The sequence below is a fragment of the Nomascus leucogenys genome, chromosome 16 (genome assembly GCF_006542625.1).
Source record: "Nomascus leucogenys isolate Asia chromosome 16, Asia_NLE_v1, whole genome shotgun sequence".
Taxonomy (NCBI): Eukaryota; Metazoa; Chordata; class Mammalia; order Primates; family Hylobatidae; genus Nomascus; species Nomascus leucogenys.
Window position 1 is genome coordinate 11,491,843 of NC_044396.1, and position 25,619 is coordinate 11,517,461.

At 41.9% G+C, this 25,619-nt stretch overlaps 1 protein-coding gene across 1 annotated transcript in view; it reads right to left on the minus strand.

Moving 5' to 3' along the window:
* Positions 1-25,619, minus strand: part of SDC2 (syndecan 2) — a 117,676-nt gene that overhangs the window by 18,559 nt on the left and 73,498 nt on the right. The gene's annotated exons all lie outside the window — the stretch shown is intronic.

The following is a 25,619-nucleotide window of genomic DNA, read 5'->3' on the forward strand; positions in this document are numbered from 1 at the left end:
CATTCCACTAAACTTACCTGACTTTCAGCCATCCCAATGCTAGTTATAAGCCATCTTGGGCATTCTCTTTGTCACTCCCTTACTGGAAAGGGAACAAAACACTTAGGACTTTCTTGGGGATGTATGCAAATTACAGCTTAGCTTAGGCTAAATAATCACCCAGGGATCCATCAAATCCTACCAGTGCTTGCAGGCCTGGCAATGCTCAGAACTTTACCGCTACAGATGAGAGATCCCCAGTCACCCGGGTCCTCGGGCCATGCAGGCCTTTCTAGAACCCCAGCCCAGACCTGTGCTGAGGCCAGGCACAGTGCCCGGAGAGGAGCAGCGCCCATGAAGCTCACCCGACAGGGAGAAAGCCCACTGCACGCCTGCTTCTAGGGCTCATTGGCTTAGCAGAGCCTTAATGACAAATACAGATAAACCCACACGAGCACATTCTTTTTCTATTACTGGCAACTGGTAATAGCAAATCACAGGCTTAATATGGAGAGGGATCAGTCACTAAGTATACCAGTTCCACAGCTTCTTAACTCTTCAGTAAGAGTTTAGTATTAAAATTCAACCTAATCCTGCCAAAAGAAGAACTTGCATGAACTGGAGACAGAGTAGAGGTATAAGACTTTAAAAAATGGTTTTAGTAAATTGATATTTTACTACCATTATCTCACAAAAGCCCAGGAAAAAAATAATAAAGCAGACAGGCAGGTTTCAAACAACGTTTGTTTGGAAACAGGCAACACTCATTATTGCTCTATTTTTAAAAATCAAATAGAATGTTTGCTCTTAACAGAAATTATAAAATAATGTTTCCCTTACTACATTGGCTTTCATTAGATTTAGTCTTAAAATAAAACTTTCTCTTCCAGCAGTCGCTGTGATTGGAACCTTCCTAAGAGGACAGGTCCAACCCTCCGTAACAGTACCACTTTATTTTCTCAGGTTTCAGTGGCTGGCTAGCAAGGCTAAAGTACTTTAAACCTGAGCCCACATTCTCCACCAGGCCTCAGTGCCAACTGAAAGCAAAGTATGGGAATCTATTTTGTTTGAGCTATCACACTGGTGGATTCTGAGAACTGAAACCTTAGGGACTGGTGTTCCAGTGGCCTGGACCACCCTGAGCCAAGAGTGTGCTGCAACCTTTCTACTAGAATGGTCAGAGCTTAACTCTGCAGTCTGACGCCACCCTGTTACACTGGTTTCCAAGGCTATCACCATTCCAGATTGTAATTCCCAAAGCTTGTGAACTGTGTCAGGAGCCCTGTGTTCTACAGCTCTATCATCAACTGCCTCCTCTTGGCTCAGCTCCTTTAAAGGCAAGGCTTCCCTCCCCCAGTCACAGTGCCTGGCACATAGTAGATGCTCAGTAAACACCGCTTGGGTTGAACCACTGTTCGTGCTCCCATGAAAAAGCCATTCTCAGTTCTGCTTGTCTTAAACTTTGTCCCATTTACTTCCCCTGGAGGACCTCCTGGTTTCTTCTCTCAAATCCTGTCTGCTATGAAACAGGCTGTGACTTCTCCACTCCTTATACACCTCCTAATTATAAAGTACTATTTTAGGATTTTGTAGCATATGAACAGTTTAAGACATAAACCCTCACTGTTACTTTTCATTGTTTCATGTGTATTTTTCTTGCCCCTCAGCAGAGTACAACTCATTGAAGGCAGGTTTTGAATGACCTGTGTTCTCTGTCCCTCTCAAAATGCATGGACGCAAAATAAATATTTGACTGAGATTACTTAAACCAAATTGGCCTTGGACTGAGGTTTCAGAGTTACATGTCACAGGACCTCCAGGATCCTCGTAGTTTAAAATCTCTCCATTTTAAGCCTAGGAGACCATCTGCCCCAAACCTCCTATAGCTTGCATTGCATCTATTTAAGTAACCTAGAGTCTTAAAAGTAAGGAAAATATTCCCTTTCGATATTAGACACTTGTTTCCCTTTTCTTAACATTGAATGCCTTTCATTTTCCTCTTGGCTCTGTCAATGAAGTTTGATGTGGCAAGGGTAATATTGAGATACTTAATCCCTATGTGTAAATTGAATTTCAATTTATTAGATGACCCAGCTGTCTGGACTAACACATCTGTCACACTACCAGGCAGATGGGCCAAAAATGCCTCCCAGAGAATTCTAGCCACCTCACCGTTCAACCACACTGGCAGCCTGACAAGCCAACTGACTTCCTGGGACAGCCGTCAGGCCTGTATTTCAACAAGACTTGGGGTGGAAGTCAGGGTGTGTCTAGAGAAGCTGGCTTGCCCTCAGCCACTCAGTTACTTGGGGTCTACAGGGCTCCAAGGTGGTCTCTGGGCTGACCAGATGTTTAATGTGTTTAAAGGCAGCCAAAAGTGTGTTTCTCTGTGATCCAGGGTGGCGAAAATGATTTTGACATCAAAGTTCTCTCCCACTCTGATTTCAGGAGCACCAAGAACACAGGAGAAATTACCAATATCTTTCCATAAAGTCCAATTTCACATACAGCAGGGCCCTTTTCACTCTGCAGCAGATAATGAATACCTCTATTGCCTTCCCCTTTAAAAAACAAAAAAATAAAAAATAAAACCCTGCGCTCATGACAAATTCCTTTTATGAAGACTCCACGCTCTGTTCTGAAAGGGTTTCTGGAATGAACATGCCTAGGACGGGAAATGATTTATGCACCAATATTCCCTTGGGACAAGGAGACAAGCATCTCCTCAAGGCCATGAAAAGGGGTGAATTCGAAACTACCGATTTTACACCTGGCGAAATGTAGTCTGCTTGACTGAGGAGAAAACCTTGGGACATACTCTGCACACACTCCCTTACTCAATGGGACCGTGACACTGGACGAAAGCAACTGGAAGGAAACGTGCACAAGCACAGAAGGCCAGAGCTGCAGCCTGGCTGTAGGGTGTCATAACGAGGCTGTTTAATTTGGGACTGATCATCGCTGTGAGGCAGTGCCGACACTGTTGGCTAACAGGGTCCAGAGTACGAGCTGGGAGAAAAACCAAGCTGGTCTTTCGGACCTTTCCCTTTTGGCCGATGCAAGATGTGAATACAGGAGAGCAAAGGGAGGCTGTGGAAAGCAACAAGGTACGACCAAGAGGAAAATGTGCGGCAGACAGAGGGTTCTGCATAATGCCACATTCAGCCAGGGAAACTGAAGCACTACACTGCCTCCATAGATGAAATTCCCAGAGGAGAATGCACATCTGATTCAGTTGTGTAAACCCACAATGCCTAGAAGGAAGGCAAGATACATACTTGTCTCCTGTCTCCACCCCTTTGCCTCTGGCCCCCCGGCTCTGGCTAAATCATCATGTTGGGCCTGGACCTGGACTAAGGCCTCCTGACCTGGTCACTGCCCACGTCTGTGTCTTTGAAGCCATTCTATGCAGAGGGACTGTTCTTGAACTCAAACATTATCATATCACTCTCCTGCCTTTATTGGCTCCCTGCCACATAGAGGATGACATAAAAACTCCTTAGCTGGGCCTAGCACAGTGGCTCACGCCTGTAATCCCAGCACTTTGGGAGGCCAAGGCGGGTGGATCACCTGAGGTCAGGAGTTTGAGACCAGCCTGGCCAACATGGTGAAACTCCTTCTCTATCAAAAATTACAAAAATTAGGCGAGTGTGGTGGTGGGTGCCTGTAATCCCAGCTACTCACGAGGCTGAGGCAGGAGAATCACTTGAACCTGGGAGGCAGAGGCTGCAGTGAGCCAAGACTGCGCCACTGTACTCCAGCCTGGGAGACAGAGCAAGGAGACTCTGAATCAAGAAACAAACAAACAACAACAACAACAACAAAAAACAAAAGTCCTTAGCCTGGAAGAAAGTTCTTTACCAAGTGGCCTCAGCTGCAGTTCTAGTGTCAGCTGCTGCTGCTTCCTCTGCCCAAACCCCAGGCACCAATACAAAAACACCAAGAAGAGATCTGGTGACACCAATTTCCTTCATATTATACCCCTAAGAGGAAATAAACACCTTTAGGATGGAAAATTGAGGACAGCGATGGTGATCTAGGCCTTCCACATTTGATGATAAAAATTTAGAGTTTGATAAAATGATTCAGCCCAAACTTATACGGTAGTTGTAATAAAAATGGCAAGAACAAGTGTTAATTCAACACACAAAAGATCAAGTGTAGTAGAGTCTTGATTTAGTCAGAAACATCACAAACCTGTCCATTTTCTCAGCAAAGACAATTTGTAGGATAGCAACTGAACAAATCTATTTGTTTGACTTTTCTCATGTAGGTAAAACCTACACTGAACAAATACCATGTTTCAAACTGCCAGTGTGGAAATCTGTTATTTAGAAATTCAAAGCCTTGCTTAAAAAAACACAACACCCTACCTACTAAGCAGAGGTCCTCCACATGCTTTCAACCAGTGCAACCACCAACACAGTGGTCAAAATAATGAAAGCTCAAATTAGTAAATGTCAAATTTACTTTATGGTTTTAACTTGGGTTAACAATGAAAGCAGAAGGTAGAAAACTTAATTATGGATAACTCAGACTCCCAGACCCAACTTTCAGAAAATTAGCCTTTGAACATAAAAATAAAATATCCATGTGGCCTAATAATACGTTTCTGTGTCACATCACAGACGACCAACACCTAGATGATGCCTCTTGTTTTAGGGTAAAGGCAGTCCAACCCCAATTACGACTCAAATGTATATTAATTTTTATGATGATTACAAAGTGCCAAAAAGGCTATAACTGGAGCTTATCTTTCCATAGGTGAGTCAGTAAACTATTTTATTACTAGCAACACACATTGTAAAGGAAAAAATAATTAGCTAAAAATTTATTTCACCCACACAGTCACTCAGAGATGATATACCTGTCCTTAAGCTAAACTTGTCAATTCTGGCTTAGGTCTAGCCCAAAGGAACATACAATTTTAGAGCTTGACTGGACACTATAGTCACCAAGATCACTGATTTATTTCAAAAATGAAGAAACAGAACACCAGAGTGGCAAAGTAGCTCAAAAGTTCTCTGGTCCAGCTGGTGGCCAAACTGGAGCCCGAATCTCTTGACACCTAAGTGTGGGCTCTTTCTGCTGCAACTGTAACGCCCCAAACATGAGTGACATCAGACCATTCAGCCTCGGGTTCAAAAGGATTATCTGTGGCTGTTAGGTGTTTATTATGTGCCAGGCATTTTGTGCTTAGCATTTTATTAAGCATTGGCTCATCTAATCATCTCAACAATCTCCAGGGCCTACCCAGGAGATTGCTGCCTGAAGTCATACAGCCCCAGAAGTAGGGACTTGGGACCTCAAAATGTGTGTCACTGAGGATGTTCAACAAGCTGCCTACCTCGTCCCTCCCTTTTCCTGTGATTCACACATAATAATAATAAAGGAACTGGGGAAGAACTACAATAAAGAGCTATGTTGAACTTGGCTTAATCCAGCATTTTCAAACTTTGATCATGGAAATTCTCCCCCCAGAATATCGATTTAACATCTTTCAGAACTAGTATTCTTGGCATCATAGATGGGGAAAAAATTGCACTGAGAGTTTTGAGTTCTGGCTTAACAGTTACTTCTCTGCCTAATGCCCCTCAAATTTCCTACATGGAAGATGTCTGGAGCCATGTACACCAATTGTCATTCATTAATTTTTAGTAACGCCATTTCTAACAAGCAGGTGACCCATGCAAACTAAAAATGTAACGGAAGGAAAAGAGCCCTTTGTTTACTGTGGGGAAAAGATACTCTTGTCCTTGAATATGTTAGATATGGCTGACTTATAAGCACATACTGTTGTCTTTACTAGCACTTACTTTAAGGGTTTGTTTACAGAGAACTATCTAGTATGTAGCAATTCCCTAGGCTTACCTTATTATCCCATATATACATACCAACCATCCATGGAAAAAAGCCAAAATCAAAAGTGAGGTCACACATGAAAGAAAATTCTTAACCCCCCCTACATAAGAAATTCTTAAGAAAGGTCTTTAGGCTGGACACAGTGGCTCACGCCTATAACCTCAGCACTTTGGGAGGCCAAGGCAGGCAGATCACCTGAGGTCAGGAGTTTGAGACCAGCCTGGCCAAGATGGTGAAACCCCGTCTCTACTAAAAATACAAAAAACTAGCCAGGCGTGGTAGCAGGTGCCTGTTATCTCAGCTACTTGGGAGGCCAAGGCAGGAGAATCGCTTGAACCCAGGAGACGGAGGTTGCAGTGAGCCGAGATCGCACCACAGCACTCCAGCCTAGGTGACAGAGCCAGACTCCATCTCGAAAACTAAAAAGAAAAAAAGAAGGGTCTTTAGTTCCAAACTGCTTCAAACATCTTAAATAGTTCTTAATTCATTATATAGAAAGCTAAAGTCTCTTTAAGAAACACTTCAACATCCCTTCCACAGAGTGGGAATGAATTTAAATGATTTATTCATGCATATTAGGAAAACAAACCCAAAGCCAAAAAAATAATCAGGTTACATGAAGGTAGAATCACATTTGGGTGGAAAGTGGGAGGCACAAGGATGACTGGGCTGGTCATAAAGATGTCAAGTAATAGGCAACTTTGGAGAAATTCCTCTAGTTCCATGAAGCTTCTGAAACGACACAAGGTCTGGGAGGTGACAGAATTCCTACTGTAATTGTTCACAGTCCTTGAAGTCTGAACCACTCACTTGGAATGTGCCACTGATGTTGGCTGTTCCTCTTGGATGCCTCTTACAGAGTGGGGCTCTTCTTATACCACTGAGAAAGTGAGTTCCCTGAAGATGCCCAAGACCCAGGCCTGAGACTGATGCTTTCTGCGTCCTCTCCCTTGACTGCTGTTGTGTTCTAGGAACCAACCTATGGTAAAGGCTCAATAGAAGGCAGAAGAAGCCCTTTTTTCTAAGGGGCTGAATCCAAGCTTTACGCCATTTGGTGAAAGGAAATAACCAAGCCCTTTAAAGAAACTACCTGGTTATCCCACAACTGAGAAAAACAGATCAATGTTCTCTTACATGGTCTCTTTTTTAAAAAGCTGGAATTCGGCCTTATTCTGTGAGGGGAACTGCCAGAAAAGGTAAATGTGACCTTGGAAGAAATCTTGGGCTCATGAAGAAGGCCTCCAATGAGCCAGGCACGGCTCTGGAAAACATTTAAATGGCTGAGGAGTGTGTTAAAAACTAACACCAAGTTAGGGTACTTAACTGTAGAGATTCTCCTCTTTTGTTTGAAAAAAGAACTAAACTTGCTTCAGAGCAGTTAGATTTCCTAAGCCAACAAAGCTCCAAGTAAAATCTGTTTCATAAAATGCTCAGCGCAATAATCAGTACATTAACTGCGCCCCCCACCAACCAAAAAAAAAACACACACACACACACAAAACTCTTGCCTGAGGATTACTTGGCACATCTAAACTTGTAGTCATGATTCAATATAATCAATATCATTTTCAGAAAGGGGCCTTGCTGTATGTACGTTGGGGCATCTGGTGCTGTAAAACGATTTTTCTTCCTACAGTGTTTGTTTATTGATTCTACAGAACAGTACCTGGCGCAGTAAGTGGTTTGTTGGGTAAATTTATAATAGCATCTCAGATATGATGATCTAGAAAGATCTCATATGCTTATTTAACTGAATGATGTCCCCTTCCCCTGTCCCCAAGCATCACAACACATAAAACAGGATGCACTCGCCCCCATCCTTCTCATTTGTCTTCAATCTAAAGCTTGGTAACAATGAGCAGCCCTGGGTACATGCACTCGCTGAGTCTATGCTCACCTCCCAGTCATCCTATCACTGGCATATCATTCTACAAACTCATGTCATCTGAACCCTCAGGTGTTCCAAGTCATCATCTCATGATGAACCCTTAACTGAATAAAACCAGCTAAAAGGAAACTAAACCTTTGCACCCAAACTTGACACATTTCATACATTTTAATCAAAATAATTACAGAGACAACTAATTAAAAGCCAAATATCCCACCTGGAGAGAATGGTCACATTATGCCCTTTTGTTGCTTTTGAATTGCAAAACACTTGCATGACAAAATCCCATCAATACGTTTTTTAAAAATACGCTTCATGAAACTGGTGTATTGCTTACACTAAAAACAAATAAACGAACAAGAAATCTTCCTCCTCAGCCACAAGGATAAAAGGCAACTGGGGGAAAAAACAAAACAAAAGCAAAGTAGAACACACTGACAATTCTTACTTCTGTTTGTGGTAATGGGTTCAGATTCCTGATCCAGAGAGAGAAGGGAAGCAACCTTTGTCTTGAATTAAATTTTCTGGCAACAACAGTAGGGATGTATGAGGCAATGTATACTAAAGCAACGCCTGAGACTTTGAGTGGGATTATGTTGAATATGCATGACGCACAAAAGGAAAATGTTCATGACTTACAGATGTGATCCGCATTGAGCTTTCTTCCTTTTTTGTAATATCAAACAGAGGGAAGCGAGAGGTTTGCAGCCATGTTATTATAGGCATCGCTGCCTCTCCCCCTCCCAAACTAGAATATTCTAGTATTTATTTTGCTATCCATATGACCACAGTTCAGACTAGAGTAAAAATAGAAGCTGTGTGAGCCTAACCTGAAAAGCTCCAAGTGCTGGAGAGGGTCAGCATTAATAAATTCTAACTGAAGCAATGAGATTCTGTTTCCTGGTGGAGTTTGGCAGGGGAAGGGGGGAAAAAGATATTTGGAATTTATTTCGTATTCAGAAGTGTTTTGTAAAAACTCCCATAATGGAACAGAGTCCAAGTCAAGCACAGGAAGCCAACAGGCTCTGGTTTAGATTTAATAATTCACTTTAAGGGTTTTTCAACTGCTACAATTTTAGGCCCCAAGGCATAACCACATATATTCTCCTCCCTATACAGGGGCTGACAGAATGCCACAGAAAGCTTACAGGACAGAAAAATGGGAAAGACCTTGGGGCCAAAGGGCAGACCACATCTTTCCAGGCTTCAGCTCAGGCTAGAGAAAGAATGTGAGTTCCGAGACTTGCCACAGTCAATGGATAGAATTTCCAAGTGTTTCAGAGGTCTGAGCTAGAACTGAGTCTGAATGTCAATAGGAATATGCAACACTCTGCTGCTGGCCTGTAAAAAGAAGCCTTGACTATTTAAAAGATGCCAACTAACAGAAATTGGCAGAGACCCTTTGGAAATCACATTGGCAATGTGTTTTAAGAAGCTATGAAATCTTTTATACTATTTGACCAGATGTTTCTTCTCCCAAGAATTATCCTAATGAAATAAAAGTTAGGGTGTTTACTACTGCATCAAAGACAAATCAGGGAGACAATCTCAGTGCCTACTACAGGGGAGTACTATGTCTGGTAAGTTATTATGCATGATATATTAGTTTTCTCAACATAGCCATTAAAAATCATATACCACATAGTAATAAGTAAAAGTGTTTTTAACAACATATTAAATTTAAAAAGCATACATTAACTTTTTCTAATAATACAACTATATTGCAATTTCATATATATATATATATATATATATATATATATATATATATATATATATTTGGCCAAGCACTGCAAAGGGAATGGAAAATGAAGAAGAAAGATAACTGGTTAGGGTGGTGGATTTGCGTGTAATTTTTTTCCTAATTAATATTACAGCTACATTTTTGGCACTATAATGTTGCTGAAAGCACAGAAAGCACAAGACTGATAAGTCATAGACACAAATGCCTTGGAACCAGCTTTCAGACATCAACTGTGCAAATAAACTTTTGAAAATTAATTAACAGCTAATACATCCAAACACAAGACACACACACACACATATATATAATATATATATTATATATCTACTTCATATATATATATAGATATATAATATATAAATCTAAAGCGAGTGTCATGAGCTGGGTGCAGTGACTCATGCTTCTCATCCCAGCACTTTGGGAGGCCAAGGCTGGAGGACTGCTTGAGGTCAGGAGTTCAAGACCAGCCAGGGCAACATAGTAAGACCTCATCTCTACAAAAGATTTTTTTAAGAAAAGAAGCAAATATTATGGAAGTATGTAAGTACTAAAAATAAAAAATAAAAAAAAATCACACTTCAGAAAAATGCCAACTCACAGAACAGTGCTTGGGCCACTCCTGATCCATTTCACCTGTGGTCACAAAGGCGAAAGGTCTAATAAAATGGATATTCAGTTGTAAGATTTCAGGTTTTAAAAATTCCTGGGTCTAATAACCAGTCTTGTTAGTGCCTCCTTGCTCCTGGGTTATTTCAAGTAGAGAAAGCCACTCCAAGTCAAGGAGAGCTTGCTCCGTTTCCCAGCACACAAGCTTCCTTCCAGCTTAGCCCCAACCAGAGGAGGCAGATGCCTGCACTTGAGCCCTGTGCCTCCGACACACCTGCAGGGCTGACATGCCAGTGAGCTGGGCAGATGCTCCATACTGCTCCTGCTTTTCAGCGTCCAATCTATTACACCTACCTCGCCTGTTTGTAATGGGAGCCTCTCCTTCTGCTGATTACAGGAAAGCCTGTAAGTGGACACAGTGACCTGATCTAGGAGGACTTTTTAAATGAAGAAAATGACACTTGCAGCTGGTTCCTTATACTGGGAGCCTGAAAATGTGTCAGCACTTTCAAAGACTCTCTTAAAAATTTAAAAATCTAAACAAAAGCAAGGAAGCTAAAAAAGAAGGAATAAATTTAAAGGTGATGAGACCACCGATTTCAAAGCTGAAGTTAAAAGAAACTGTTCTGAACGGTAGAGTTTTTAATACCTAGCACCAAGTCACCAGGGTGGCTGCACTGTGTGCCAAAGAGGTTATTCATATTCCCGATATCTAATGGGAAAACAGCCTGATTCTGCCCGAGACTCATAGCCCCAGGTTCTGTATTTATTTTTGTATATGAAGGAACTGTTCCTGGCCAAAATTTTTAACCAAGTAAAATAAATGGTAACGGCCAACCAAGCAACTTTTAAAGAAATGGTTTCCTTGACAGAAGAACCAGGAAAATATTTAAAGGTATTAGAGTCTATTATGAAATCCATCACAGAATACGCATGAAATTCCCCAGGAAATGAAGCCTTCCCTGAGCTGCACCATGGCAGTTGGGGCAGAAGCATTAGCTCCCGGTCAAGCTGACACGCTTCAAGCAGAGTATACTGATGACCACATGACCTGTGCCACCTCAAAGCAAATGCATTTTAGAAAGGACTCCTGTTGGTGTGCTGAAGTGCTGTATATGAGTACTTTATCCGAACAAGACATTCAGGTTCTTGCCCAATAAGAGGGAAAGGAAACCTGTGCACAGTAATATGTTTTTTCACCAATGACAAATACTTGATCAGCTGTACAAACTGACACGTGGCCAAAGCCCTCAAAAATCCAAGAGGTAACCTAATCCACTCCCGTGCTGCCTTCTGTCTTTCTAATCTACCTCCATCAGAATCTATATATGAAGACATTCTAGCATCCTGCTGACAGAATCATATAGTACTCTTTTACTTTTTTTCTTTTTAAGAGACAGAGTCTCACTGTCACCCAGGCTGGAGTGCAGTGGTGCAATCTCGGCTCACTGCAACCTCTGCCTCCCAGGTTCAAGCGATTCTCCTGTCTCAGCCTCTCAAGTAGCTGGGATTATAGGCGTGTGCAACTATGCCCAGCTAATTTTTGTATTTTTAGTAGAGACGGGGTTTCACCATGTTGGCCAGGCTGGTCTCGAACTCCTGACCCTCAAGTGATCTGCCCGCCTCAGCCTCTCAAAGTGCTGGGATTACAGGCGTGTGCCACCATGCCCAGCCCTCATATAGTACTCTTATCCTTATGATATCAGGGTCGCACAGGATGAATGGTAAAAGCGAACTTGCAAAATGATAAAATTACATGCTTAATTAAAAAATAATACTTCAGAAGCACTTTTGAGAATACGTTTAAAACAAGAACACATATTATTATTTTTTGCCCCGAATGAGGCTGATTTATAGTAATTCACTAGTGACAATTAAAAGTCTCAGTTGGAACACACATGTGTAAGTACCATTTCATAAGAGATACAACATTTCATTTTCTAAAAATATGGAAGATGAAGAAAAGCAAAACAGCTAGGAATTAAAAATAGATCATCTCAGGAATTTGTTTCTCCAAGTTAGTCCAGGAATAAAAAAAGCTGATTCTACTAGTTCTGAGGCAAGCCATACTACAGAGGCCTCTGTGGGATTTGGCACCCAGGGGTGCTAAATGAAAAGTGATGCTAAATTCAACACTATTTTATAAAAATCCCCATACTCTCTAGGATATTCAATTCTTCCCAAATTAATGGGGCACCCCATTTCTGCAAATGCTTTCTGTAAAGCAGCCAATGGCAATGAGCGCCACCCCGCTCACTCGTTTAGAATGAAAGCACCTGGACTACCTGTTACATCTGAATTTTCTAGAGCGCACGGAGTCTTACTGAATTAAACTCTGGAAGCCCAATCCACATTAATGGTCTCTTGCTTGGGCCCTGTCCCATGCCCTGTGAGGATGGGACCAATGTTTCTAATATTTAATAGATTTAACTGCTCCAGGCACACTCACTTCCAGACAGGGCCTCTGCCCACAGAGTGGAGTTTATGATTTAATTGGTATAAGATGAGTCTGTAGTCATGATGCTCACATGTAAGATGCCAAATGAAAACATGTCCACTCCTCAGTGGCAACAAGCAACAGCTGAGGATATGGAGACTTGGGCGCTACTGGTCGCATTATCCCTTTGACTGGACGTACCTGGCTTTGGCCAATGCTCTGGAACAAAGACATCCTCTGACTCTCCCTTCCTGCTGCTTAACCTTACACTCTGCCTGTAGAAAAATGACACGCTTCTTGCCCCTCCTGCTTTGGCGGCTGAAGAATGCGGCTGAATGATTGCAGCTGCCACGGTAACCTCTTTGGCATGCGTGCCAGCAATGCCTCACCTAAGAGCCTTTCCCCTGCCTCGCTGCCCTGGCCCACCGGTGATGATCACAATCCGTTCAAGTGGTCACATTGCAGGGCAGCCCCCATGGTAACCCATTTGGAGCTGTTCAAGCTCATACCAAAGAATGATGTTTTTAATACAGATTGTTCTTTTTAAATCCTTTACAAAAGCAGCTGTAATCAATCGTGCTGGGGGGCTCTGTAAAAAGCTGCCATTCGGAAAGCCCTAATATTGATTCTTTTCCCTTTCACGTCTTTTAAGAAAACAATCCCATACTAAGAAACTATAATCAATTTTTCTAGACTTTGCTAACATGAAACAGTATCTAAATTAAAATGTTATCTTCAAAAATTACAAAAAAAATGTAGCAAATAAAAGAAAGCCATATGTTATCCTGCCTTTCATGTAAGAGACAACATGTTTGTTTAAAACAAATGCCAGTTGAACAAATTCAATAACTGTTAAATACTGATTAAAAGTCTGCAACTCTTGTAAGAGTTCTTTAGCAGATGACAGTAGCTTAAAGATTGAGGAAAACTGTCTTCATTTGAGATCTGGCATTTCCAATTTTTAATTTGCAAGATAATATACTATTTTCTCTGTGCCTATTCTTAGAGAAAAGTATCAATTCTAAGCCTGTGTTTATAGACAGTCATGATTCCAAGTGGTCACAAACTGACTGAACTTCCAATACCAGAATATTTTAAGTCTTTTCACAGGAATTATGGTAGATAATATTATTCTGTAAAGTTTTCCTTTTCACCCTAGGCCTCTTAGAAACTCAAGCATTTCAAAAGGCACAAAGTCAATATTTAAAAAGCTACAATGCGCAGACAAAGCAATTTGGCATTTTCATTTAAAACTTATATTAAAAACCCTCACTAGCATCAACAGCCAATTTCCAGATTAGACATTAAAGGAAAGCACAATGTAATCTAGTCTGTTATCTGTTTAGAAGAAAAAAAATTAAGACTTTATTAAAATGCCATACATAAAACGAATACAGAACTGAAATCTAAGTAGACTGACAGCCCATAATGCTTTATTGTCAGCGTGGCACCTACCACGTCAATGAAATTAGATCTGATCAAATCCAAAGTGCTGGCAAAGAAACAAAACACAAAAAAACTTAACTGCTATTTGCTTTGCTCCCAAATAAGAGCAATTGCAGTTTCAAAGGAGTGAGCTACAATTTCTGTGGCAAGTGTCTGATATGCATTCAGGTTTCACATTCCTGGTATCCAACAACCACAGGAGTTTACTGAGGAAATGGGTGTACAATTTCCAAATTTATTAGTTGGGAAGTTTAACTCCCTTTCCACACCCACCCCATCATCCCCTCAAATTAGAGAAGGCCCCTGCTTTTTCTTTCTTTCTTTCTTTCTTTTTTCAACACCAAACTAAATAAGCAAGAGCTGAGAGTTCTGTAAAACTCCTTAACACTAGCTGATCAAGGGCCTAAACCATTGTCAAGCCATGCCGCCTGGGGCTGTCACACAGGGCGCATTTCACAGCTTCACTGGCCTGGCAGCCTTTTCATCCCCAAAGTCATCTTAAGCAACTGTTCTTCAGCAAACAGACCTCTGAGCTTCATCTCTTCCATTGTAAAATTGTGGCACAAAAGAGCTAAGCATTAAAGAGAAACCAGAATCAGCCTGGTCAACTCATTTCAATCCCGTCCTTCTCTCTGAATGCTTTTATTTGCATTAGGGCTGTCATAAAAATCTGTGATGATGGAAATGTTCTACATCTGCACTGTCCAAAATAATAGCAAATAGCCACATATGGCTATTGAATAGCTGATACATGGCTAGTACAACCAAGGTACTGAATTTTCCATCTTATTTACTTTTCAATCAATTTAAGTTCAAATAGACACATGTGGCTATTTTTCCAGACTTTTCTAGTGGCTACCATACCGGACAGTGCAGCTCTAAAGAGAATTTAAGAAACTGCTGTTGGAAGCCTGGACACATCAAAGCCACCTACCTTTGCTGGGCTAAGCCACTTAAACATTAACTGCACATTAACAGAAGTCAGTGCCTAACAACATAATTGCCTTTTCCATCACAACTCTCCCTTGGCACTATACATCTGGCAGAAAAATTAAGGAGTCCATCTAACTAGGTCATTTAATGACTATTTATCAAACAACTGCTATGTGCTGAAATGTCCTATAATTTGTGTAAAACAGTAAGCTTCATGAATGGATAGACAAACTAGAGTACAACCACACAATGGAATATTATTGGCGATAAAAAGATATGAGCTACCAAGCCATCAAAAGACATGAAGGAACTTAAAAGGCACATCGCTAAGTGAAAGAAGCCAATCTGAAGAGGCTCCATACTGTATGATTCCAAGTATACAACATGTTGGAAAGGCATAACTACAGAGACCATACAAAGATGAGTAGTTGCCAGGGGTTCAGGGGAAGAGGGGGTGGTCAAATAGGTGGAGCACAGGGCATTTTTAGGGCAGTGAAACTATTCTGTATGATAATAGTAGATACACGACATTATGCATTTGTCAAAACTCATGTAAGTGTATAACACAAGGTGTAAACCTTAATGTAAACTATGGACACTACAGCTAGTAATAATGTATCAATGTTGGTTCATTAATCCCAATAAATGTGCCACGCTAATACAAGATATGTTAGTATACAGTAAGAGGTGAAATGGGGGAATGGAGGGGGGTATATGGAACACAATGTTCTATCTGCTCAATTATTGTATAAATCTAAGACTTTACCAAAAAAAATAGTCTATTCATGATCAAAAAGACAAATACCTGGAGAACTCCTGAGGCCTGCCCATATATTCTGCCCTGACCAACCATCCCTTCTACAGTGAAATCAGGTTTTAGACAAATAACACAAGAGATGGTTCTTGTTTGTTAATGATGTATGTACCTAGCTACCTCACCTCTCTGGCATCAGACTCAATTAGCTTCGGCAAATAAACGACGCATTCCTGGACTTCTAGAAGTTATAAGTAGCCCATTTACAGTTGTAATAGGTATTATACATTCATTCTCATTCACTCATTGTTGCCTACACTGTTCCATCAAGCAAGAAAGTAAGATGCCAGCAACATATATGGAAAGTTCAGTCTTCTCTAGGAAAATAGCTCATTTGTGTACAAGTATTAAATGAGTTGCACCACCGCTCCATCCACTTAGCCAGCACAATCACTGGGATTTCTCTGATGTATTAATAAACTGCAGAGGATTAAAAGTCTACTATATCTCAAGACATTCTTGGGACAACTGAGAAATGTAAATACGGGTTGAGTATTAGAAATGTATTTATCATTAACTTTCTTAGGTGAGATTGTGTTTTCTCTTTTTCCCAGGTGATAAATGCTGAATCCTCAGGGGTCAAGTATCCTCATCACTGAAATTTACTGTCAATGGTACAACCAAACAACAAAAATCTGTATATAAAGAGAATAATAAAGCAAATCTGGTAAAAACAAAACAAAACAAAACAAAAAAACTACCAATTATTGAACTTAGGTGGAGAATATCGTCCTATGCTTTCAACTTCTCTGTATATCTCAGAATGCATAATTTAAAAGTTGGAAGGCAGTAGGGTAACTCCAGCTGAAAAAACTTCAGGTGACACCAGAGCTGGTATTAATCACTAATGGGACCAGAAAGTACTGCCTTCATACCAGGTACAAGAATGAGCTGAAATCTGCTAAAAATTATACCAGCCTGTAGTTAGTTGACTTAAACAAATTGGGCCCACAAAAGACTGCATGATGTGTTTGTGTGTGGGGATGGGGGAGGGTGGTAACCAGATAATATTCTAGGAGAAAAGACGGCTATGAACTTGACAGATAAGCTAGGGCCCTAAAGAGAAAAGGTTTCTTTGACAACAATGGAAAGGGGAAAGACAGAAAAGTAGGTAAGAGAGGCATCTTTATAAGGGCAGAAAACAAGTCCAGTCACGGTAAGGAACTTCCTTATCAGAGCTACTTGCAAACTCTTTGGTGCCCTTTCATTGGGAAAACAACAAATCTGACCTGCAGAACAGAAATCACTTTTCTATGTGTGTGGTTTTAATGGAATCCACGTATTCAGATAGTTAAAGAAACAGAATTAGAGGTAAACATTTCAGGCTGTGAGTGGCTTAGATATTACCCCCAGGAAACAAAACCTTGCCTCCTTGAACCAGTGAGTGGTGGGAAGTGATTCAACAGTTATGTCAACAGAACAGAACTCAGAACTTGGCTCCTATCGCCATCCTCACCAACCCCTTAATTTAATTAAAGAAGAAATTGTTGGTGGCATGAATACATAAATTATTCATGTATTGTATGTTAATGTATTAAAAGGATGACTTGAAAATTCAAGCTGTACACTTAGGATCTGTGTACTTTTCTGATTGTTATACTTCAGTGAAAAGTTGACTAAAACAAACATAAAGAGAGTAACCTGAATCTCAGAAACCCTCCCCCAACCCCACCCCACCCTACCCCACCCCACCCCGCAGGTTTGCAATTACAGGTATTTACAAGACACCTACCAGGGGGATCTTATGGTTCTTTCAGGTTTTTTCATTTGTTATCTGTGTCTCTGAGCACTGAAGTCAAAGGGATGCCAGTGCTCACTCAGGAAACATATTTAGAAGGCTCTGCATCTCTACAGTTTTCATGAAGGATAAAGGCTTAGATTTCTGGTTGCCTAGAACAGGGGTTCCCAACCCCCAGGATACAGACCAATACCGATCCGTGGCCTGTTAGGAACCAGGCTGCACAGCAGAGGTGAGCCGCCAGTGAGCATTACCACCTGAGCTCCGCCTCCTGTCAGATGAGTGGCGGCATTAGATTCTCATAGGAGCACAAACCCTATTGTGAACTGCACATGTGAGGGATCTAGGTTGCACGCTCCTTATGAGAATCTAATGATAAATGTACTGCGCTTGAATCATCCCGAAACCATCCCCCACCCCTGCCCTCGGTCCGTGGAAAAACTGTCTTCCACAAAACCAGTCCCTAGTGCCAAGCAGGTTGGGGACCACTGGTCTAGAACCTACAGGTAATGCAATACATTTTCCATAGTTCTTCCCTTTTTCCAAAGACATAAAACATAAAATAAAGATAGGAGGCATTAAATGTATTTTTCACAGAACAACAGTAAGACAAGCCTAGCACTTTAACACCTTCAGTAGAAAGCAGTCAAATGACTGTGAACAGGTGTAATTCCTACCACAGAGAACAAGGTCCTGCAGACCACACAGATAGCAGGCCTGGCTGTTATTTCAGCTAATGGAGATTTTGTACCTGGTAACCACAGATAACCCATCTTGCCTGGTTGCTGCTTGGTGGGGAAGGGCAGTTACTTCTGCAGAGAATATTTAGGAAGTAATTGTGGTTTAAATTCTAAATAGCCAAATGACAGCTCTAGATAAGTTTCTGATGAGATAGATGCTGCTGGCATATATTTGAATTCAGATCAACCACAGGTAGGCTTTTTTGCTGCTGATAAAGCAGATGTTTTGGTGACTGTGATCTCACTTCTCTTCCCCTCAGGTCCCAGGTGCAGACTCCAGTCTTCAGAGGGCTCTGCTGCCATCTCAGGGTTTCCCCATGAAGATCTAGTCTGTGTCCAGCCTTGCCAACCCCTTGGAAAGGCTAGAGACTTGAGAGACCCCCTAGGCTAAAGATGCTGGCTACTGTATCCACTTACACCAAGAGTTAATTCATTTATTCACTGAGCACCATGCAGGGTGTGTGCACGGTGCTAAGATCCCAAAGCTGAAGGTGAGTTGGTGCTAGCTATGCAGAGGGGAGGGGGTGTGGAGGGCAGGGGGAGAATAGGGTCAAATGAGGCACAGGGAATGCAGGCATTTAGGGGACCAAGACAGGATGAGAAAAGAGAGGAGTTTTAGTTCTGCATGATGAAGGGTAAGGTGTGTGTTCAGGATAGGTGAAATAAGACTAAGAAGAGGGTCAGATCGGCTGGGCGCGGTGGCTCATGCTTGTAATCCCAGCACTTAGGGAGGCCGAGGCGGGCGGATCACGAGGTCAGGAAATCTAGACCACGGTGAAACCCCGTCTCTACTAAAAATACAAAAAAAATTAGCCAGGCGTGGTGGCGGGCGCCTGTAGTCCCAGCTACTCGGAGAGGCTGAGGCAGGAGAATGGCGTGAACCCAGGAGGCAGAGCTTGCAGTGAGCTGAGATCGCGCCACTGCACTCCAGCCTGGGCGACAGAGCGAGACTCCGTCTTTAAAAAAAAAAAAAAAAAAAAAAAAGAAGAGGGTCAGATCATAAAGAATATTTGGTGAAAAACTAGGAGATTTATACTTCTTCTGTAAGCAAATGAGGGATGTTCAAGGAGAAGGTCAAAATTGCATGTTTGGAAAGATCAGGCTGGATGTAGTGCAGATGACAGATTAGAGGGGCTTGACTGCAGTCAGTGTGATCCATCCAATTATGGCAGGAATTGTGTAAGAAGTGCCAAACCAGAAAGATTAGAAAGCCAAGGCAGAGTCAATGGTATTAAAGTAAGTAAAATCTACAGGTCTTGTCAACTTATTGAATGAAGGGTAAGTGAGAGGATATGATGATTTATTTTTTTAAATGACAACGGTCGCTGCTGTCCTCGTAGAGCAATTTGTGTCAGGTGCTGTTATCACTTTACATGGATAAGACCTCAAAATCCTCCCAGCATCCAATGCTGCAGGTATTAGCCCCATTTTGCAACTGTGGAACCCGAGCCTTAGCGATCCCATGGTTTCCCCTTCATCACCCACACATGAAGTGTAAGCACAGCACCCAGGTTTCTAATTTGGGGTCCTCGCTGAGGGATAGAGTCCTTCACTGTCAACCGCTATACAGGGAGTACATACGTGTAGGCTCAGACAGCAACTTGTGTCTGAGACGTGATGAGTTGGAAGAATGAGGAGGCAGAACATGCTCGTGGGAGGGAGGGAAGGAAGGAATGAAGGAAGGAAGGAGGGAGGGAGGGAAGGAAAGGAGGGAAGGTGGGAAGGAGGGAAGAAGGCAAGGAAGGAAGAAGGGAAGATTACTTTGATAGAGGACCGTTTTCTCAATTCATGTTGGACAACTGGCTGTTTGTGGCACTCTTGGAAACTTGCCAGAAGGTCAGGCAACATTGTTGTTGGGAGGTCTGAGAAGAGGATGCATCCTGAAGTCAGGCGCCTGGACTGAAACTCTGAGGTTGAGTTTTTCTGTCTATAAAATGAGATAATAATTGTGCTCATCTCCCAAATTTCACATGAAGATTAAAGAGAAAAAAAGTGAAATAGTTCATGTAAACTGTAAACAACAAAAAACAAGAATACAAGTAATTATTTATATTTATGCAGATGCATCTGCTCTTTCAGGCAGGCGAGGCACCATATTAAGAAAGTGCCTATTCCTGTAGCTCAAGCCACACAGTTTTCCTGTCCGTGTTATAACTAAGCTGGTGGTCACAACAATCTGACCAATCCTAACATGAACAAAACAAAATAAATAAAGCTGATCAGGACTGAAAAATAAATGAAGACTCTGCAGCTAAGCCTAAAGCTAACCCCACCTTCATATAAACCTACTGCAATAAGGAATTCCTTGAAGTAAGAAAGTATTCAACTAATGTAGTTAATGACTTATAGCAGTTGAAAATTGGACAGTAAATAAAGATGACACCAACAGTGATCCTACAGAAATGGACCACGATATGTGCAGGGGTGGAAATCTAGAAATTGTGGGATGGTTTCTGGGCACAGATTTCTGGTTTGTGGTTCAGATATCAATAATTACATAACATGGGGCTTTGTTGTTTTTTAACAAATTAGCTTACACAGCACCTAGGTTATGAGGAAATATCTAGCCATCCCAAGAGAGCACAAAGTACCCAGTCAACTTTTAAACTTGGGCCAGCCTGGAGAACCGAATGCAGGCACCTCTCTGCTTCATACCACCTGAGACACCACTAGAACCATTTGACTGGGGAGTTCAAATGTGGCACAGAACTCCTCCACAAAAGACCAGTGCACAGGCAGTGGGCATTACCGCTTGCCAGACTCACTGGTCCTCAGCAGGTGGCCAGAGATGTTTCAAAGCCCAAAAAAACTTTCCATAAGATGAAAGATTTTAGGTATTAACCATCTTCTCCTTTAATATGAACAAACATTTTCCACCAGGGGTTCTGGAGTCAAAAACCACTAAGAAAACAATTCATTCTGCAGCACCTCCTGTAGGGTTGCCTCTCATTGTCCCAGACCCCCTGCTCCAGGAAAAGCAGTAGTAACACAATGAGGCCACCGAGGTGGACTCGGGAAACAAAACGGGATGGCAGCAGCCTCCACAAGACTGCTTGAGCCAGCACTGATGGCCTTTAACAGAAGGATAAACAAACCCCAATTTACCTTCCTAACAACCCTTCCCTACTGAGAAAGCCAACCCTTCAGTTTACTTGTCCTGAGCCAAGACCTTTCCAGAAAGAAAAGTCTACCTGTGCAATAATAATAAATGCTCCCAGTGACTTCATAGCGCCAGGATCCAAAGGTGCTAATGATACTATTATTGCTCCCTCTGGGTTCCAAAAGCCACCAAGCTGACAAAGATGAAGTTTATGAAATAGAAAATGTTCAAGGTACTGTCTTCAGAATTTTTTATTACTTGTGACAGTTTTAGTTTGTGAGCAGCTGGGTTTCCTTCCATTTCAACACAAATTTGTTGTCAGGCAAAGTGGTATGTAAGCCAGCAAGAGGGGGTGCTGTCTTTTGGGTACCCACCAATTAGCAAACAATTAGAAAGCAAGGCAGTGCCTTCTCTGCTAGCCAAACAAGTACATCACTAGGGAAAGAATTAAACCCCACAACCACAAACACAAGATTAGGCTGAATCATATAAATAGGTCAGAATACCAGCAATTTCACATGGTTTAATCTGTATGGAAATTTGAGTTTTTTATTGCTTTGTTTCTATTTTCAAGTTTTATGCAGAGCAGTAGTATTCAAGCCCGTAAGACCCTGGTGATCGGGGCCCTGCCCCTTTCCATCCTAACTTCATCCCACCTCCATAAGCATACAAACTTTCCCTACCCCAGGGCCTTTGCTCCGCCTCTGCCTGAAATGCTTCCCTCAAGCCTTTTGTGTGGTCAGTTCCTTCTCATTTCATAGGACACAAATGTGACCCTCTCCAAAGACGCCTTTCCTGACCATCTTACCATTACTCTCTACCCAGCACAGTCCAACAGAAGTATAACGCAAGCCACATGTGTAATTTAAAATTTTCTAGTAGTCACATTTTTAAAAAGTGTGACATATTTTTTGGCTTTTTAAAGTTGTAGTAAAATATACCTAAGATTTACCATTTGAACTAGTTTCAAGTGTATAGTTCAGCGGCATTCAGTATCGCCACACTGTTGTGCAACCATCACCACATCCATCTCTAGACCTTTCATCATCCCAAGCTGAAACTCTACCCATTAAACAGTAACTCCCTATTCTCCCTTCCCCCGGTAACTGCCGTTCTAATTTCTGCCTCCATGAACTTGACTATTCCAGTTACCTCATAAGTACAATAATAGTGTCCTTTTACGCCTAGCTTACTTCACTTAGCATTCATTTTAATAATATACTCTAACCCAACATATGAACATTTAAAATATAATCAATGTAAAAATTATTGAGATATTTTATATATTTTTTTCATACTAAGTTTGAATTCCAGTGTGTACCTCACCCTTACGGCATTTCTCAATTTCGACTGACCATATTTCAAGTACTCAATGGACACATGCACCTCGTGGCTATCACATTGGAATGCACAGGTATCTTTCAATGGCTTGTTTTACTTTCTTCATTTGCCTTTCTCAACTGAAATTATTTTTTTCTTTGTAAGTCTACATACTTCTCTGTCTCCCCTTAGCACAGTATGAGTTCCCCAAGGGCAGGACCTGTGTCTTTGGGTTTTTTGTTTTTTGTTTTTGCCTGTTCTAAGCCAAGCAAGTATTAAATGTAATACAATTATATAAATATTTCTAGACAAATGTCTTTAAGGCAGATGCTTTTGAAAATGGAAGGATCTGTCTCCAAAATATCACTTTGATCCTGTACTATCTGGAACAAAAACATCACTGGAGACTACTAGTTATCATTTCCTTTGTACAGGAAGACTAAGCAGAGCTTGGCATAGTCGTTGGAACCCTGGCACCAGACAGGCCTGGCTCTGCCACTTACCAGCTGTGGGATCTCTCTGAACCTCAGGCTCATCATCTATAAAATGGAGAGGATAGTGATAGTGCCTACCTCATGCAGCTGCCAAAAGCATTGAATCAGTTAACATTTAAGGCACTTTCAACAATGCCCAGCACTTAGTGAGAGTCCTGTGTGTTAGATCAACAAATCACACGATTCAGAGGTGACCCTGGACTGCTTCAGGCGACTCCCCTTCCTGTAGTCCATCTACATACAGTGCCAGGACTCCTTTCCCAGAAAGCACATGTGCTTACACCTCCCGGCCCCTTATAGCACTAACAGTCCCCGCCGCCTCCAGGAGCCACTCTAAATTTCCCAGCAGTTGGGCTGGGTGCGGTGGCTCACGCTTGTAATCCCAGCACTTTGGGAGGCCAAGGCGGGCGGATCACGAGGTCAGGAGATCGAGACCACGGTGAAACCCCGTCTCTACTAAAAATACAAAAAAAATTAGCCGGGCGTGGTGGCGGGCGCCTGTAGTCCCAGCTACTGGGAGAGGCTGAGGCAGGAGAATGGCGTGAACCCGGGAGGCGGAGTTTGCAGTGAGCTGAGATTGCGCCACTGCACTCCAGCCTGGGCGACAGAGCGAGACTCCGTCTCAAAAAAAAAAAAAAAAAAAAAAAATTTCCCAGCAGTACGGGAGCCAGAAGCAGGGAGCAAAGTGAACGACCTTTGAGAAGACACCCAACTTCCCATGCCTCAGGTTCTTCATCTAGAAAATGGATTAATGATAGTATCTACTTTATAGGTTATTGAAAAATTAAATGAGTTAATATATGCCAAGTACCTTTACAGTGCCTAAAACATAGTAAGCACTCAATAAATATCATCTAGTTTTATTACAAGGTTCTCCCCAACTGGACTCCAACTTTTACAGCTTCATTTTAATCCATTTAGCAAATATTTAAGTACCGACTATGTACTGGGCAATGTGTCTACAAGGCTCTTGCTCTTATAGGAGCTTAGAGTCAGGTAGGAGAGAGATAAGAGCTGTGGTAATCCAGGAGGTAGACACTCTGCTAAGTGTGGTGTACTGTACTCTACACTGGCCCAGTAAGAGAACCTAACCCAGAACTGGGGTGAAGGTCAGGGAAGGCATTTCATGGAGGAAAGGATATGTAGGCTGAGAGTATAAGAAAAAAGAAGAGGCCGGGAGTGGTGGCTCATGCCTGTAATCCCAACACTTTGGATGGCCAAGGCGGAAGGATGGCTTGAGGCCAGGAGTTCAACACCAGCTTGAGCAACATAGTGAGACCCTGTCTCTGCAAAACATTTTAAAAATTATCTGGATGTGCTGGTGTGCACCTGCAGTCCTAGCTACTCGGGAGGCTGAGAGGAGGATCACTTGAGCCTAGGAGTTCAAGGCTGCAGTGAGCCATAATTGTGCCACTGTACTCTAGCCTGGGGGAAACAGCAAGACCTTGTCTCAAAAACAAACAAACAAAAAAACAAGGAGGAGGAAGCAGTGAGCATTCTACATTCTATCTTATCTACCATTCTTATCCAAGCAGCAGCCATGTGAAATTTCCCTTCCCTGACACCCAGTGATTCTTCCTTACTCTTCACACTGTTCACCTGCATTGCACTCTGGCTTACATCTGCCTATCCCAAATAGATGAACAGTTCCCCATTTACCTGTTTCCCTACCATGAAGCAATACATGTTTATTGAATGAATTCGCTTTTCCCCTAGTTCCTCTTAGGACTAAAGACCCATACTTCTAAAATGGTGGCCTGAGTTATGTCCTAGACAGGACTGCGCTAACCAGCTTTGGGTTCAGCACACCCATGCTCAATTTACAGTTATTTAATCAGGTCACAATCTCCAAACCTACAGATATAAGAAAGGGTGGCACTGTTTCTGTGGCATTTATTTCTACCTATGAATCAAGAACTCCAACCAAGAGCTCCACTTCCAGGTTTTCACTTAGGCAAGTTTTTGGACCTCTTTGACCACATACATCACTCCAACTACCATGCCTGTCTGGCAAATACAGACAGAGCTTTGGGCTCCACCACCAGACACTAAAACAATCATGTAAGCAACTGACAGTCGATTGGTATGTCTGACAGGTTATGGTTATGTGTTAAAAGTACCTATGAAAAGCAGATTCATTCAAGCTGTTCCCCACTTTTGTTTAAACCAACTCTTTGGGTTGGCCAACAATCTTACTCATTACAGTTAACATTTCATTTTCCACCCCCACAAGGTATTCTTTCACCACAAGATGTGTCAACAGTAATTAAGAACTTCTGAGGAAGAGAGGAAAACCCGCAGGCTTTGCTGGAGAAAGAGGGTGTACTTAGCTTAACCCTCCTATAACTTTGTAACAGAAGGCAAAGAAAATTGAGGCAATTCTCCTTTAAGTTTATGGATGCTAAAACACAAGAATTTGTTTTACTGCCATACACTAGGGTAAAGAGCCAGTAATTATGCCTCTATACGAAAGCATGGGAGAAAATACGGACCTTCTAGTGTGCAGCAGACCTGGGTT